Here is a 13,344-nt window from a genome sequence, read left to right as displayed (position 1 = left end):
AGCCCACCTCTAACAAAGTAATCATACAGAATCCTACTTTTATAACATTTCTTTAGAGCATTTGCTTTTTTTCTCATTTCATCCTTAGAAAAATCATGAAAGATAAAGTAGGAATTTCCTGCCCTATTTTAACATATGAGACAGCCAAGGTCTAGGGAAGTGGTAGGACTTACCCAAGAACATAAATGAGTTAATAGAAACCAGGTCTCCTGTCTCTGGGGCCACTCACTCTTTGTTCTATACCAGTGGTTCTCAAACAGGGGAAGTTTTGCCTTCCAGAGAACATTTAGCAATATCTGGAGATATTTTGGTCATCACAACTGAGTGGGGTTGGGGAAAGCTTTATTGTTGCTGTTCAGTCACTAAATTGTGTCTGACTCTTTGTGACCCCACGGACTGTATGTCACCAACAGGCTCCTCTGTCCATGGGATTTCCCAGGCGAGAATACTGGAGTGGGTTGCCCTTTCCTTCTCCAGGGGATCTTCCTGACCCAGGGATTGAACCTGTGCCTCCTGCTTTGGCAGGCAGATTCTTTCTTTGACATTGAGTCACTAGGGAAGCCTGGGGGAATGCTACTAGCTTCTCTCGTGCAGAGGCCAGGGATTCTGCTGAACACCCCAGAATGCACAGAAGAGCTCACACAAAGAATTATCCAGCCCAAAACGCCAGTAGTGCCAGGTTTGGGAAACTCTGAGACTGAATTAGAATTACACAATTTAGACTCTAGAATATAGTATATTGTATATACTGTATAAATTATATAACTTAAACTATAGAATAACAATATTAAACAGCAGTTACCATGTATTGATTGCTTACAAAGAACCACTATGTGAAGAGTTTTTCTTTTTAAAGCATTATCTCATGTATAGTAGCTCTATAACTGTATGAGTTGCATTTTATTTTAGCCAGGAAGAGAAAAATGAGACTTAGAGAAGTTAAATAACTTGTCCAAGGCCACACGATTAATAAGAAGTGGACCCAGGATTCAAAGCTATAGCCTGTCTTGTAAATTCTATGATTTATGTATGTGTGTGTCTGTGTATATAAATAGGTAGGTGGGTAGATAGATGGATTGATAGATTGGTGATAGAGATATGGAGAATAACTTTGTATCTTGTAATGAGGTGTAAGCTTGTGGGGCATATTTGCAATGAGTCCTTTTCCTCCTTCCTCTCCAAGGGGATGGAATCTCACGGGAATGTTCCTGCATTCTTTAGTTAAGTCAAAGTTAAAGAGGTTGCAAAATCTCCATGGGGTTTCTCATTTTCCTACTGATATCTTTTGTTTTCATTTCAACTAAGTAAGGCTGAAAGAAGTATAGACCTAATTAAATGCAGAATGTGAGCATTTGTTATAGTTTCTAGAATAAAGGCATTTGAGAACAGTGTGCCCCAGATCGTTTTATCTGTGAACTTTTACTCTAAGACAGAACATAAAATTAAACACAACCAAATATGTCTGTTGTGAATTCTGGGAATTGGCTTAGCTAGGGCTGTGTGCATGAGCCCAGGCAGCGCCTGGAGAAGAGGAAAGAACAAAAGAAGTTTGCGCCAGACTTGAGCTCTTATCTTCCCTGTCTTTTCTTTCCTATCCCAGATATCCAGCAATTAGAACAGTTATTATTTATTCATTCACTTACTGAAACCAATGTATATATGTTGAACTTCTACTATGCTTTAGATTTTATGAACAAGCTGTGCCCTCCTGTAGCTTACAATCTAGTAGAAGAATCAGAGGGGGAAAATACAAATCACTTTAAACACTATAGTTCCCCGTGTTCCTGTGTGCTGTAATGTGCTTTTCTGTGTGTGCTAATATTTGCTATTGGTTGAACACTGTGTGAAGTTCTTTACAATAGCATCTGGCCTATGACTTAGCTGATGCTTAATAAAATGTGTGGAGTTAACCCTCATAATAACCACAGGCTAAAGGTATCACCTCCATTTTACTGATGGAAAAGCTGAGACAATGTTGTTTTTACTAAAGATAAGATTGGGTCCGCAGGATTCAAGGTCCAGCCTGTGTCCACCACACTACAGATACTTAAAGAACAAATTCTATCGTATTCAGAAGAATAAACATTCCTTTATCGTTTTCCTTTCCCCTTTGATCCTTATGAGCTCTCTAGGTCATCTTTTTTCTTAATCTTTGTTTGTTTGTTTATTTATTTTTGTCCATGCTGGATCTTTGTTAATGTGCGGGCTTTTCTCTAATTGTGGTGAGCTGGGGGCTACTCTCTAATCGTGGGACACGGGCTTCTCATTGCACTGGCTTCTCTTGTTGCTGAGCACAGGCTCTAGATATACGGGCTTCCGTAGTTGTGGCACACGGACTTAGTTGCTCTATGGCATGTGAAATCTTCCCGGACTAGGGATCTAACCCATAGCCCCTGCATTGGCAGGTGGATTCTTATCCACCAAGTTACCAGGGAAGTCTGTCTCTACGTCTTTGATTTTCTTACTTGAAGCTGCGCAGATGCAGGAATGGAGCCCCCAGCCATAAGACATCTACTCTGAGACCAGGGTGTTCAGGGTGTTCTTAGCCTCAGCCTGATAGGGACTAGTTCCCCTGGCAGCTCCACCCAGGCCTCACATCGTTTGCCCTTTTCCCGTTAAGTCCTAAGTCTCCTCCCTTCCTGGCAGCCCTGGGTTCCCAGTCCTCAGAGTTGGCCATCTTCCCTGAGATCCTGCCTGCAAACCTTCATTTGCTACGTTTTCACCTCTAGTCCCTGTGGCCACCTTCCAAGCCAAATACTGTGGACTGGGTGGAAACGAAGTCGAAAAAGAAACATTTGCCTATGTTCTTTCCAACTGGCACCTAGGCACACCTCCCAACTCACAGTTTCACTGTAGCCCTTATCATTGCTGTTTTGTGCAGCTCTGAGAGGGAAACTGTGAAAAAGGTCTATTTCTCTGGGAGCTCCTTTTGCATTGATCTGACCATTTCCCTTGGTCCATATTTTCTGTCTTCTCAACTAATTCAGATCTCCTATTTGTTTCTTTTTTTGAACGGTAGTGAGGAGGCAGAACCTTGATTACATTCACATTTTCATGTTCAAACCTTAGCCCTTTATTTGGAGAAGGAAATGGCAACCTACTCCAGTATTCTTGCCTGGAGAATCTCAGGGACAGGGAAGCCTGGTGGGCAGCCGTCTATGGGGTCACACAGAGTTGGACATGACTGAAGCAACTTAACAACAGTAACAGCAACAGCCCTTTATTTCCACCTAGATGAGTCTTGATTCTTCTACTATCCAGGCCGGTGTGTTTGAATCACTGCTAAATAAAGGTTTCTTCATCCACCAAAGAACCAGAGCTTCCAAACAGTGGTATTGTTTTTACTCTTAAACCAGCTTCACCAAAGAGTACCCATTGATAAGAAAAGTAGTGAGCCATTTGGCTCCATATGGAGTTTTCATACCTGGCCTGTTGCTTTTGTATTTCCTTTTAAGTCCTTGGCTTGCACCGGTTTGCCAAAGGGCACGTTGCCCAATTCTGTGCCTGAATAGCCCTGACTTGTCCCATCACCTTACAAACACCCACCCTGGGTTCTGCTTTGTCACAAACCATTTTCTCCAACGTGGTGGTTTACAGTTTGGGGCAAGGCAGATGTTTTCCAGATTGCGAACACTGCAGTTTTTAACTCACTCTGTCAGCAGCCTTCTCCCATATTTCATAGAAGACCTGTTGTAAGGCAATTTGTCTTTCAGCCATTTCTTCAAACCAAAATTGAACATTACTGTGGATTGGATGTTGGGGAGGGGGAGCAGAGGAAGGAATAGAGCACTGCTTTGTATAGTTTGAAGTTTTCCGGAAGAGTTATTTTTGTGCTCCAGAGATTTTCAAGATGTACTTTGGTCTCCAGTCTTTGTCTATTTTCAGCAAAGTAAAGAACAATCGTTACCAAAAACTTATAACTGAGTCGTGTTTCACAAACATGTGTCAACATAAAATAATTTTCTCTAAAAGGATTTTTTTTTTAATTTTATTGTCTCCAGTATATATTGAGTCACTTCCCTAGTGTGTCAGCTACTCTAGCAATAAGCTTTGGAGGCCTTTAACTCTTTGGGCCCACCCCCATGCCGATAGGAAGTGCTCCTTGTCATTTTGAACTTTGAGTGACAGAACTCTGCTGTAACACCATGGCAATTGTTGTTACTGGCTTTGCATCAGTCAAGATTCTGGCAGGAAACAAAAAGCACAAGCAAATAGACTAAGGAGAATTTTATAAAGATATGGTTTTTAAAGGTGTTGGCAGGATTAGGATAAACCAATAAGGTGCAGGACCTGGGGCTAACAGGAGTGAAGCAATACCATTCTAGGCCTGGAGAGTCGATTACCCCTCCCCATAGAGTACAGCCGAGGCGGAAGAGAGGGCTGTCCAGCGTGTGCTGTGGCCTTTGGTAGAGGCAGGCAGGCAAGCCTCTGCAACCCAGCAGGAAGGGAGCCAGAGGAATAAACACACCAACCGTACTCTCTCTTCTTGCCCTGGGGTTCTTTTTATCATGCTAGTGCCTCCCAAGAGCTGGACCCAACTGGAAGCCAGAGTCCCATTAATCCTGGGCATAGAGATCAGCCTCAGCATAGAGCTGCATAGAAAATGACTAAGACTAGATCTGGTGAGCTGCGGACACTTAGGGGAAGTATTCATCACTGGCTTTAAATCAGTTGCTTTGTAAGAGAGTCCAAAGTTCAGTGGGAGTCTAAGTAAGGTACATCAACTCCGTTTATAAAATCAGAGCATCTTAAAGGAAGATAGAAATCAAACAACCTCTGCTTGAACATGCCAGACACCTGCAGAGACAAGGTTATCTCTCTAACCAAAGTTATGTGCTGGTTCCCCCTGTTCAAATCTGCCTTTGTATGCCAGAAGCTAAAACTTGTATGTGAAATCTCCTGATTTTTTTTTTTTTTCTCTTAAATGTGAGCCACTACTTTAAATTGGGGGGAAATAAAAAGCTAGTAAGGAACAAGTGTGTATACTATAACTGGTTTTTAACATCTGGTGTCATCTTTTATTGAATTTTGAGACTTTTATTGCATCCTTCATTCAGTTTTTTTTCTCCTTTGATCCAAAGAGCATATAGCTCCTCCCACCTTTCCTTACCGATCCTCCTCTCTGAGTGTTTCTTGCTCCTCCAGAATCCTTCTTAAAAAACATGACTCTTACAGTTGAAACAATTTTTGACATCTTTAAACCAGAACAGACCAGAAGAGGACCATAATTCTTGATGACTCAGTACTGCCAATGAAGGCTGTCTCATTGCTATACGTGCCAACTATAGCAATTTTTTTCAGAAATTTCATCATGCTGTTGCTGGATCCAACTGAGCCTTCAAGTCTTCACTAAAATTTATGAATCTTCTTTTGTTTGTTTGTTTTTAGTTTGGTTATATCAAAAATTATTTAGTAGATCTGTTGAATCATGGACTTCTCTAAGCAGAGCTTTAACCTAACTCCAAGTTATCATATTATAAAATTTCCACTGTGAGTTTGAGGGTCATTATTCTAACCTGTTGTGTATCATCCTTTAAAATTTTATTTCTGTAGTCAACTAATTATCTTTCTTAGATTCAGGCCATTTCAAGTTTGATAAACATGTCATCATCAAGTAGTTGATGACAGTATTGAACAGGCAGGTCCTCTCAAGGATAGCCTTCTATAATTTGATGTTGTTTGCTGATTAACACTATTAGAGTATAGCCATGGATGAAGAACAAATCCGTCTATTGATATTATTGAATAGTCCTCCATCTTTTGTCCATAAGGATATCATGAATCACTTGATCAAATGTTCTGCTAAAGTTTAGACATGTTTGTCCTATCACTCCAAAATAATCCTATCAAAGATGAAAGACATTTAATGTTATAGAACCTATTGAATTTTGGAATCTTTTTTTCTTAATCATTTTTTTCTTAAATGTGAGCCACTACTTTAAATTGGGGGAAAATAAAAAGCTAGTAAGGAACAAGTATGTATACCAGAACTAGTTTTGAACATCTGGTGTCATCTCTTATTGAAATTTTAAGACTTTTATTGCATCCTTCATTCGGTGTTTTCCCCCTTTGATCCAAAGAGCATCAGATCAGATCAGATCAGATCAGTCGCTCAGTCGTGTCCGACTATTTGCAACCCCATGAATCCCAGCACACCAGGCCTCCCTGTCCATCACCAACTCCCAGAGTTTACTCAAACTCATGTCCATCGAGTCAGTGATGCCATCCAGCCATCTCATTCTCTGTCGTCCCCTCCTCCTGCCCACAATCCCTCTCAGCTTCAGAGTCTTTTCCAATGAGTCAACTCTTTACATGAGGTGCCCAAAGTATTGGAGTTTCAGCTTCAGTATCAGTCCTTCCAATGAACACCCAGGCCTGATCTTCAGAATGGACTGGTTGGATCTCCTTGCAGTCCAAGGGACTCTCAAGAGTCTTCTCCAACACCACAGTCCAAAAGCATCAATTCTTCGGCACTCAGCTTTCTTCACAGTCCAACTCTCACATCCATACATGACCACAGGAAAAACCATAGCCTTGACTAGATGGACCTCTGTTGGCAAAGTAATGTCTCTGCTTTTGAATATGCTATCTAGGTTGGTCATAACTTTCCTTCCAAGGAGTAAGCGTCTTTTAATTTCATGGCTGCAATCACCATCTGCAGTGATTTTGGAGCCCAAAAAATTAAAGACAGCCACTGTTTCCACTGTTTCCCCATCTATTTGCCATGAAGTGATGGGACCAGATGCCATGATCTTCATTTTCTGAATGTTGAGCTTTAAGCCCACTTTTTCACTCTCCTCTTTCACTTTTATCAAGAGGCTTTTTAGTTCCTCTTCACTTTCTGCCATAAGGGTGGTGTGTCATCTGCATATCCAAGGTTATTGATATTTCTCCCAGCAATCTTGATTCCAGCTTGTGCTTCTTCCAGTCCAGCGTTTCTCATGATGTACTCTGCATATAAGTTAAATAAGCGGGGTGACGATATACAGCCCTGACGTACTCCTTTTCCTATTTGGAACCAGTCTGTTGTTCCATGTCCAGTTCTAACTGTTGCTTCCTGACCTGCATATAGGTTTCTCAAGAGGCAGGTCAGGTGGTTTGGTATTCCCATCTCTTTCAGAATTTTCCACAGTTTATTATGATCCACACAGTCAAAAGCTTTGGCATAGTCAATAAAGCAGAAACAGATGTTGTTTTGGAACTCTCTTGCTTTTCTGATGATCCAACAGATGTTGGCAATTTGATCTCTGGTTACTCTGACTTTTCTAAAACCAGCTGGAACATCAGGAAGTTCATGGTTCACGTATTGCTGAAGCCTGGCTTGGAGAATTTTGAGCATTCCTTTACTAGCGTGTGAGATCAGTGCAATTGTGTGGTAGTTTGAGCATTCTTTGGCATTGCCTTTCTTTGGGATTGGAATGAAAACTGACCTTTTCCAGTCCTGTGGCCACTGCTGAGTTTTCCAAATTTGCTGGCATATTGAGTGCAGCACTTTCACAGCATCATCTTTCAGGATTTGAAATAGCTCAAATGGAATTCCATCACTTCCACTAGCTTTGTTCGTAGTGATGCTTTCTAAGACAACTTGACTTCACATTCCAGGATGTCTGGCTCTAGGTCAGTGATCACACCATCATGATTATCTGGGTCATGAAGATCTTTTTTGTACAGTTCTTCTGTGTATTCTTGCCAGCTCTTCTTAATATCTTCTGCTTCTGTTAGGTCCATACCATTTCTGTCCTTTATCGAGCCCATCTTTGCATGAAATATTCTCTTGGTGTTTCTAATTTTCTTGAGATCTCCAGTCTTTCCTATTCTACTTAATAATTAAAATAATTAAAGAAATGCAAATCAAAACTACAATGATATTCCGCCTCATATCCATTAAGATGGCCACTATCAAAAAATAGAATATAGCAAATATTAGCAAAGATGTGGAGAAATTAGGACCATTTTACATTGTAGGTAGAAAGGCAAAATATTGTAATAGCGACTATAGAAAGCATATGGATATTCCTCAAAAAGTTAAAAATAGAATAACCATATGATCCAGCAATCCTACTTTGAGTATATATCCAAAAGAACTGAAAGCAAGATCTCAAAAAGATATTTACACACCCATGTTCATCACAGCACTATTCACAATACATCAAAAGCAGAAAGCAAGTCAATGCCAACCAGTAGATGAATGGGTAAAAAAAAAAATATTTTAATGTGGTACTTACATACAATGGAGCATGGTTCAGCCTTGAGAAAGAAGAAAGTCTTGTCACATGCAACAACATGGATAAACCTTGAGGACATTATTCCAAGTGAAACAAGCCAACCGAAAGACAAATACCATATGAGTCCACTTACATGAGATATCTAAAGTAGTCTAGTTCCTAGAAACAAAAGGTAGAATAATGGTTGCCAAGGTCTGGGGGGACAGGGAAATGGAGAATTGTTCAATGAGTACAGAGTTTCAGTTTTGCAAAATGGAAAAATCTGGAGATCTGTACAATAGTATGAATATACTTTACACTATCGAAATGTACACTTCCAAATGGTTAGGATGGTAAATTTTCTTACATGTTTTTTATTACCATGATTTTTAAGAAAAATTTTTTAATTTAAAAGATTAGCCCAACTCTTTCCTTTTGTAGAAAATGTAGGCCCCAAGATTTCAAGAAACTTTTAGTGAACTTGTGTGGATTCCAGTTACTAAGGTTTTTCTCAAGTACTCACAAATGAGTTACTGCCCCTAACTTAACGTGGTTAAAACATTTTCCAAGGAGAAAAATGTTAATCACTGTATATGGGCTATTCAGAGTCTTTTAAAGAATTCATTTGAGAATACATAAGGCAATAGATCATCTCCTTAGTATTTCTATCATTAAGTCGAGAGAGCGAGTGGCTGGGCCCAGTGTGCCAACTGAAGGCCTATTTGCCACCTTTCCTGCTTCAATTTCCAGGTACATGCTTAAATATTACCAGTGCAGGCCCCCATCTGCCACAGGCCCACTTATTTTGTAGTTTTCAAATAATAAATGGTGGCGCCTCTGTTTGTTTTCTATGGTTTTTTAAATTTTTTCAGACAAGATCATAATTCAACTTGTTTAATTTCCTTTGAATTCTAAGGTTCTGTAAGACTTCTTCCCACCTTTGCCAGATTTAAGATCTGAGTACTTTCTTTTTTTAACTCAAAGTAATATCCCAGATGATGTTTCACTTCATAAAAGTACCTCTTGAATGAGAAATCGTGTTTGCCTTGCTGTAAGCCCCAAGAGAAGAAAGAAGCATTTTCTCCATTATATTTAATTACTAATCAAAGTATTGAATATCATTGTAAAAATAAAATAGGAATGTCAGATGTGAACTGTGATACCAAATTGTTGATTTTTAAAAGAAAATTAATCATGTGGTCCAGGCTAAATGGTTGGTTTCAAAAATCCCAAGTATATAACTTGATGTAACTAATATGTGCATTTAACTTTTAAACAGTTATTCCAAAGTTTTAAAAAATCTTCCCCATTCTAATTTTCAGCCAATTTTCTTTGCAGTGCCTCCGAGGTGTCTATTACCCTTTAAAATAAATAGTAAGAATAATGTCCATTGTTCTTATGTGATTCTTTTTAATAGTATAACTCCCACTAGATATTAGTCCTTACTTAGAAGGAATCTTGGAATCTTAAAAAGAATGATGAAAAACAATTCCATATAGTGTTTTAATTTTTATTAGTCATATAATTTAAAAAGCACAGAGGCATGGAAGACAGACAGACTTACATTCCAACCCTGACTCCACCACTTCCTGTGTTGTTGTTCAGTCGCTCAGTGGTGTCCAGCTCTTTGCGACCCCATGGACTGTAGCACGCCAGGCCTCCCTGTTCTTCATCATCTCCCAGAGCTTGTTCAAACTCATGTCCATTGAGTTGGTGATGCCGTCCAACCATCTTGTCCTCTGTCGACCCCTTCTCTTCCTGCCTTCAATCTTTTCCAGTATCAGGGTCTTTTTTAATGAGTCAGCTCTTTGCATCAGGTGGCCAAAGTATTGGAGCTTCAGCTACAGCATCAGTCCTTCCAATGAATATTCAGGGTTGATTTCCTTTAGGATTGACTGGTTTAATCTTGCAGTCCAAGGGACTCTCAAGAGTCTTCTCCAACACCACAGTTCAAGCTTTGGCAAATGTATCCTTTCTCAGCCTCAGTTTCCCTGTATGTGAAATCAAGATAACCTGGACTTCCCTGTTGGTCCAGTGGTTAGGACTTTGCCTTCCAACGTGAGGGATTCAGGTTCAACCCCTGGTTGAGGAGCTAAGATCCCACATGCCTGTCTGCCAAGAAGCCAAAATATTAAACAGAAGCAATAGTGTAACAAGTTCAAGAAAGACTTAAAAAATAGAAAACAAGATAATCCAAAGTGTGGGGTTAAAATGAGGAATAAAAATGCTAGGACATTAGAAAGAAGTTGGGCAAATGTTAGTTTTCTAATTTTCCATGAGTAAGGTTAGTTGTTCTGTGGAATGTTTTTATATGAAGTTTTTTGAGCCAGACGGTGACTCCCCTTCTGGCCAAGTGCAGAGAGCCGTGTGGGAAAGGAAGCGTGTAGTCAGTAAGACTTACAATGAGCCTGAATTTGTTTTCTGTCACTTCCAACATGACCGCGTAGTGTTCTGCTTGATTATTTCACTTGGCAAGAAGACACTGTCCTCGTTTGCATATCCTCCAGTGTAATCAGAGGGAGCCAAGTTTGACAATTTTTAAAGGATTTAGCTTCTTGAAGTTTGTTCTCCAGCAGACCTACACGGGGATTTGTCCCAGACCTCCCGTTTACAGTCAAAGGCGTTCCATGAATAATCTGATACGGAGTGAGTACAGAATAGATTCCTTTGTTTGCCAGACAGGTGAGGGCCCTAGTTTCTCTTGTTGCTAAAAATGTGGCCAGAAAAATGACTAGCTTTACATTCGTGCTAAATTAACCTCATTCCTTTTGTAATCTTACCCTCAAAATGATTTCACTGAAAATCCAAGAATAACAAGAGGCACTTCCCCCCCTAGGGGCCTGAGAAACTTGAAAGTGTTTTATAATGTTAATAACAATCATAGATGCAATGGTTTATCTCTGGACTTTCTATCCTGTTCCATTGCTTTACAGCAGAAATTAACAAAAAATTATAAGGCAAATTATACTCCAAAAAAATTAGCAATAATAATAAAAGTGTTAGTCACTCAAGTCATGTCCAACTCCTTGCGACTCCATGGACTGTAGCTCACCAGGCTCCTCTGTCCATGGGATTTTCCAGGCAAGAATACAGGAGTGGGTTGCCATTTCCTTCTCCAAATAATAATAATAACAGCATTGAATAACTACTCAGCAGTTTTCAGTTTTCCCAGACTCTTTGCTGACTATCCTCTCTCATATGAACTAAACAAGGTTGGCAGAGCAGGTTTTATTATCCCCCTTGAATAATTGAGGTTAGAGAGAGGTTTCTGGCTTACTGTTATTTAGAATTTCCAGCCCAAAGCTTTTATTCCCTGAATCTTCCTACTCTAAAGGTGGAGGGTAAACATTGTGTGATTGAGCTGTAACAGGTACTAGAATAGATACTTTCCATGTTTCTTCACTTGTGGTTTATAACAGTTTTCTGAAATATACCTATTTTGCAGATGAGTTTGCTCAGAGAAGCCACGTGCCTACTCAAGGTTACACAGATAATGAAAAAGTCCATCTTCAGAGATTTCTCACTCTAAAACATAATCTCCTTTGTTGTGTAAAGTGGATGGATAGATAGATAAAGAGATATAGCCATCCCTTTCCCTCAGTCTGTCCACCCACCCGCAGACATGCAGACATAGGCGTCACTACAACGTCCAAAACCCAGTTCCCAACGACTAGTATGATTAGAACAACCTTCAGAGATGCCTGGGTTTATGCTCACCTGCCACAGTGTACAAGTGGAGAGTTCAAAAGCATCATACCTGGCAAAGCTTCAGTGTTATTCCCCACCTTTCAGGCCTCCTTCCTTCCTACTTCCATGAAACAAGAGAAAACCTACCCCAGGAAAATAGGTGCAAAACAACAGCCACTCTCAAAGGACTGGCAGTCTAGTGTAGTACTGGAGCAGGAGGTGTGAAGCAAGACCAACTGGAGAGGAATCCGAGCTGTTGAACTACTGGCTACATGTCCTTGGGCAAGTAAATTAACCACCCTGCCCCTCAGCTTCCTCATCTGTAAAAGCAAGGATGAGGATGGTGCCTATCCCATGGGGTTGGTGGTGAGGATAAAATGAATGAGTTATGAAAAGTGCTTGGAACAATACTTGGCCCATATTAATAATAACAGCTAACATGATTTTCTGCTGATAGAAAACACTCAATAAATATTAAAACTATAACTTTTATTATATTCAGTAAACAGATTTCACCCTTCTGCCAGCTCCCCTGAGGGTTAACACACAGATGACAGGCTTTAGGGCCCCTTTCTAACTTCTCATGTTGAATCTGTTTCTATGGAAAGTGTGACTAATTACTGCCATATCTCACTGAACTGCAGGTTCCCAAAGAAAGTGTGCAAGTAAAAGCTATGTATAGTATATTCTCACTTACATGTATTGAGGAAGCTTACTATTTAAAGGGATTTTATGGTCTCTCCACCCCTCTATCCATATTTCCCTTGTAGCATTTCCAATAGCATATTGTAATTATCTTGTCTCTGTTTTCCTTACCAGATCATGAACTCCTTAAGAGCAAAGCACATGTTATATTTCATTTTATTTTCCCAGTACCTAGTGGAGTGCTTGCCAGTAGTAACTTTTGTTTATTGACTAACTGAGCAAATGGGAAGATGAGGGAATGGATGCATGGTTGATTCTTTTAAGTAAATAATCAACTCTCAATTTTATGTCAGTCTGACTTTTCACACTTTGGATTTTCTTAAAGCTATACAGCTGATGACGTGTTGGTGATCAGGGTGCATCATTATGCAGCCCCTCTAATTACTGTCTCATAATGCTTGCATTTGTCCTACCAGTCAGGTCATTCATTAATTTTAGCATAAACTCAGGGCATTGAGTTTAACGGCCAGACTCAAACCAAAAAAAGAAAAATATGTGTCCTTGTGTCCTTCTGTACATATTATTTTATATATATTCTTTTATATTACATTATTTTCCAAGCAATGCTAACAGTGGATGTATCAGATTTCAAAAATATACTTCAAAGGGTTACCACTCATAATTATTGAGTTCATATGAAACTCTTTAAGAAGAATTCTTGGCTTTCAAAACAGTGTCAAGTTATACAGTGATGCTGTGCGAGAGGGAATTGTAGACACCATCCAAAACAGACAGATACTTCACTTCT

General features: G+C 39.7%; 1 protein-coding gene across 2 annotated transcripts in view; it reads left to right on the top strand.

The window, feature by feature from the left end:
* The window catches only part of ROR1 (receptor tyrosine kinase like orphan receptor 1), a 467,486-nt gene that overhangs the window by 433,218 nt on the left and 20,924 nt on the right, over positions 1 to 13,344 (top strand). The window lies entirely within an intron of this gene.

Source organism: Bos javanicus, chromosome 3, assembly GCF_032452875.1.
Source record: "Bos javanicus breed banteng chromosome 3, ARS-OSU_banteng_1.0, whole genome shotgun sequence".
Taxonomy (NCBI): domain Eukaryota; kingdom Metazoa; phylum Chordata; class Mammalia; order Artiodactyla; family Bovidae; genus Bos; species Bos javanicus.
This window is presented reverse-complemented; position numbering and strand designations above follow the sequence as displayed.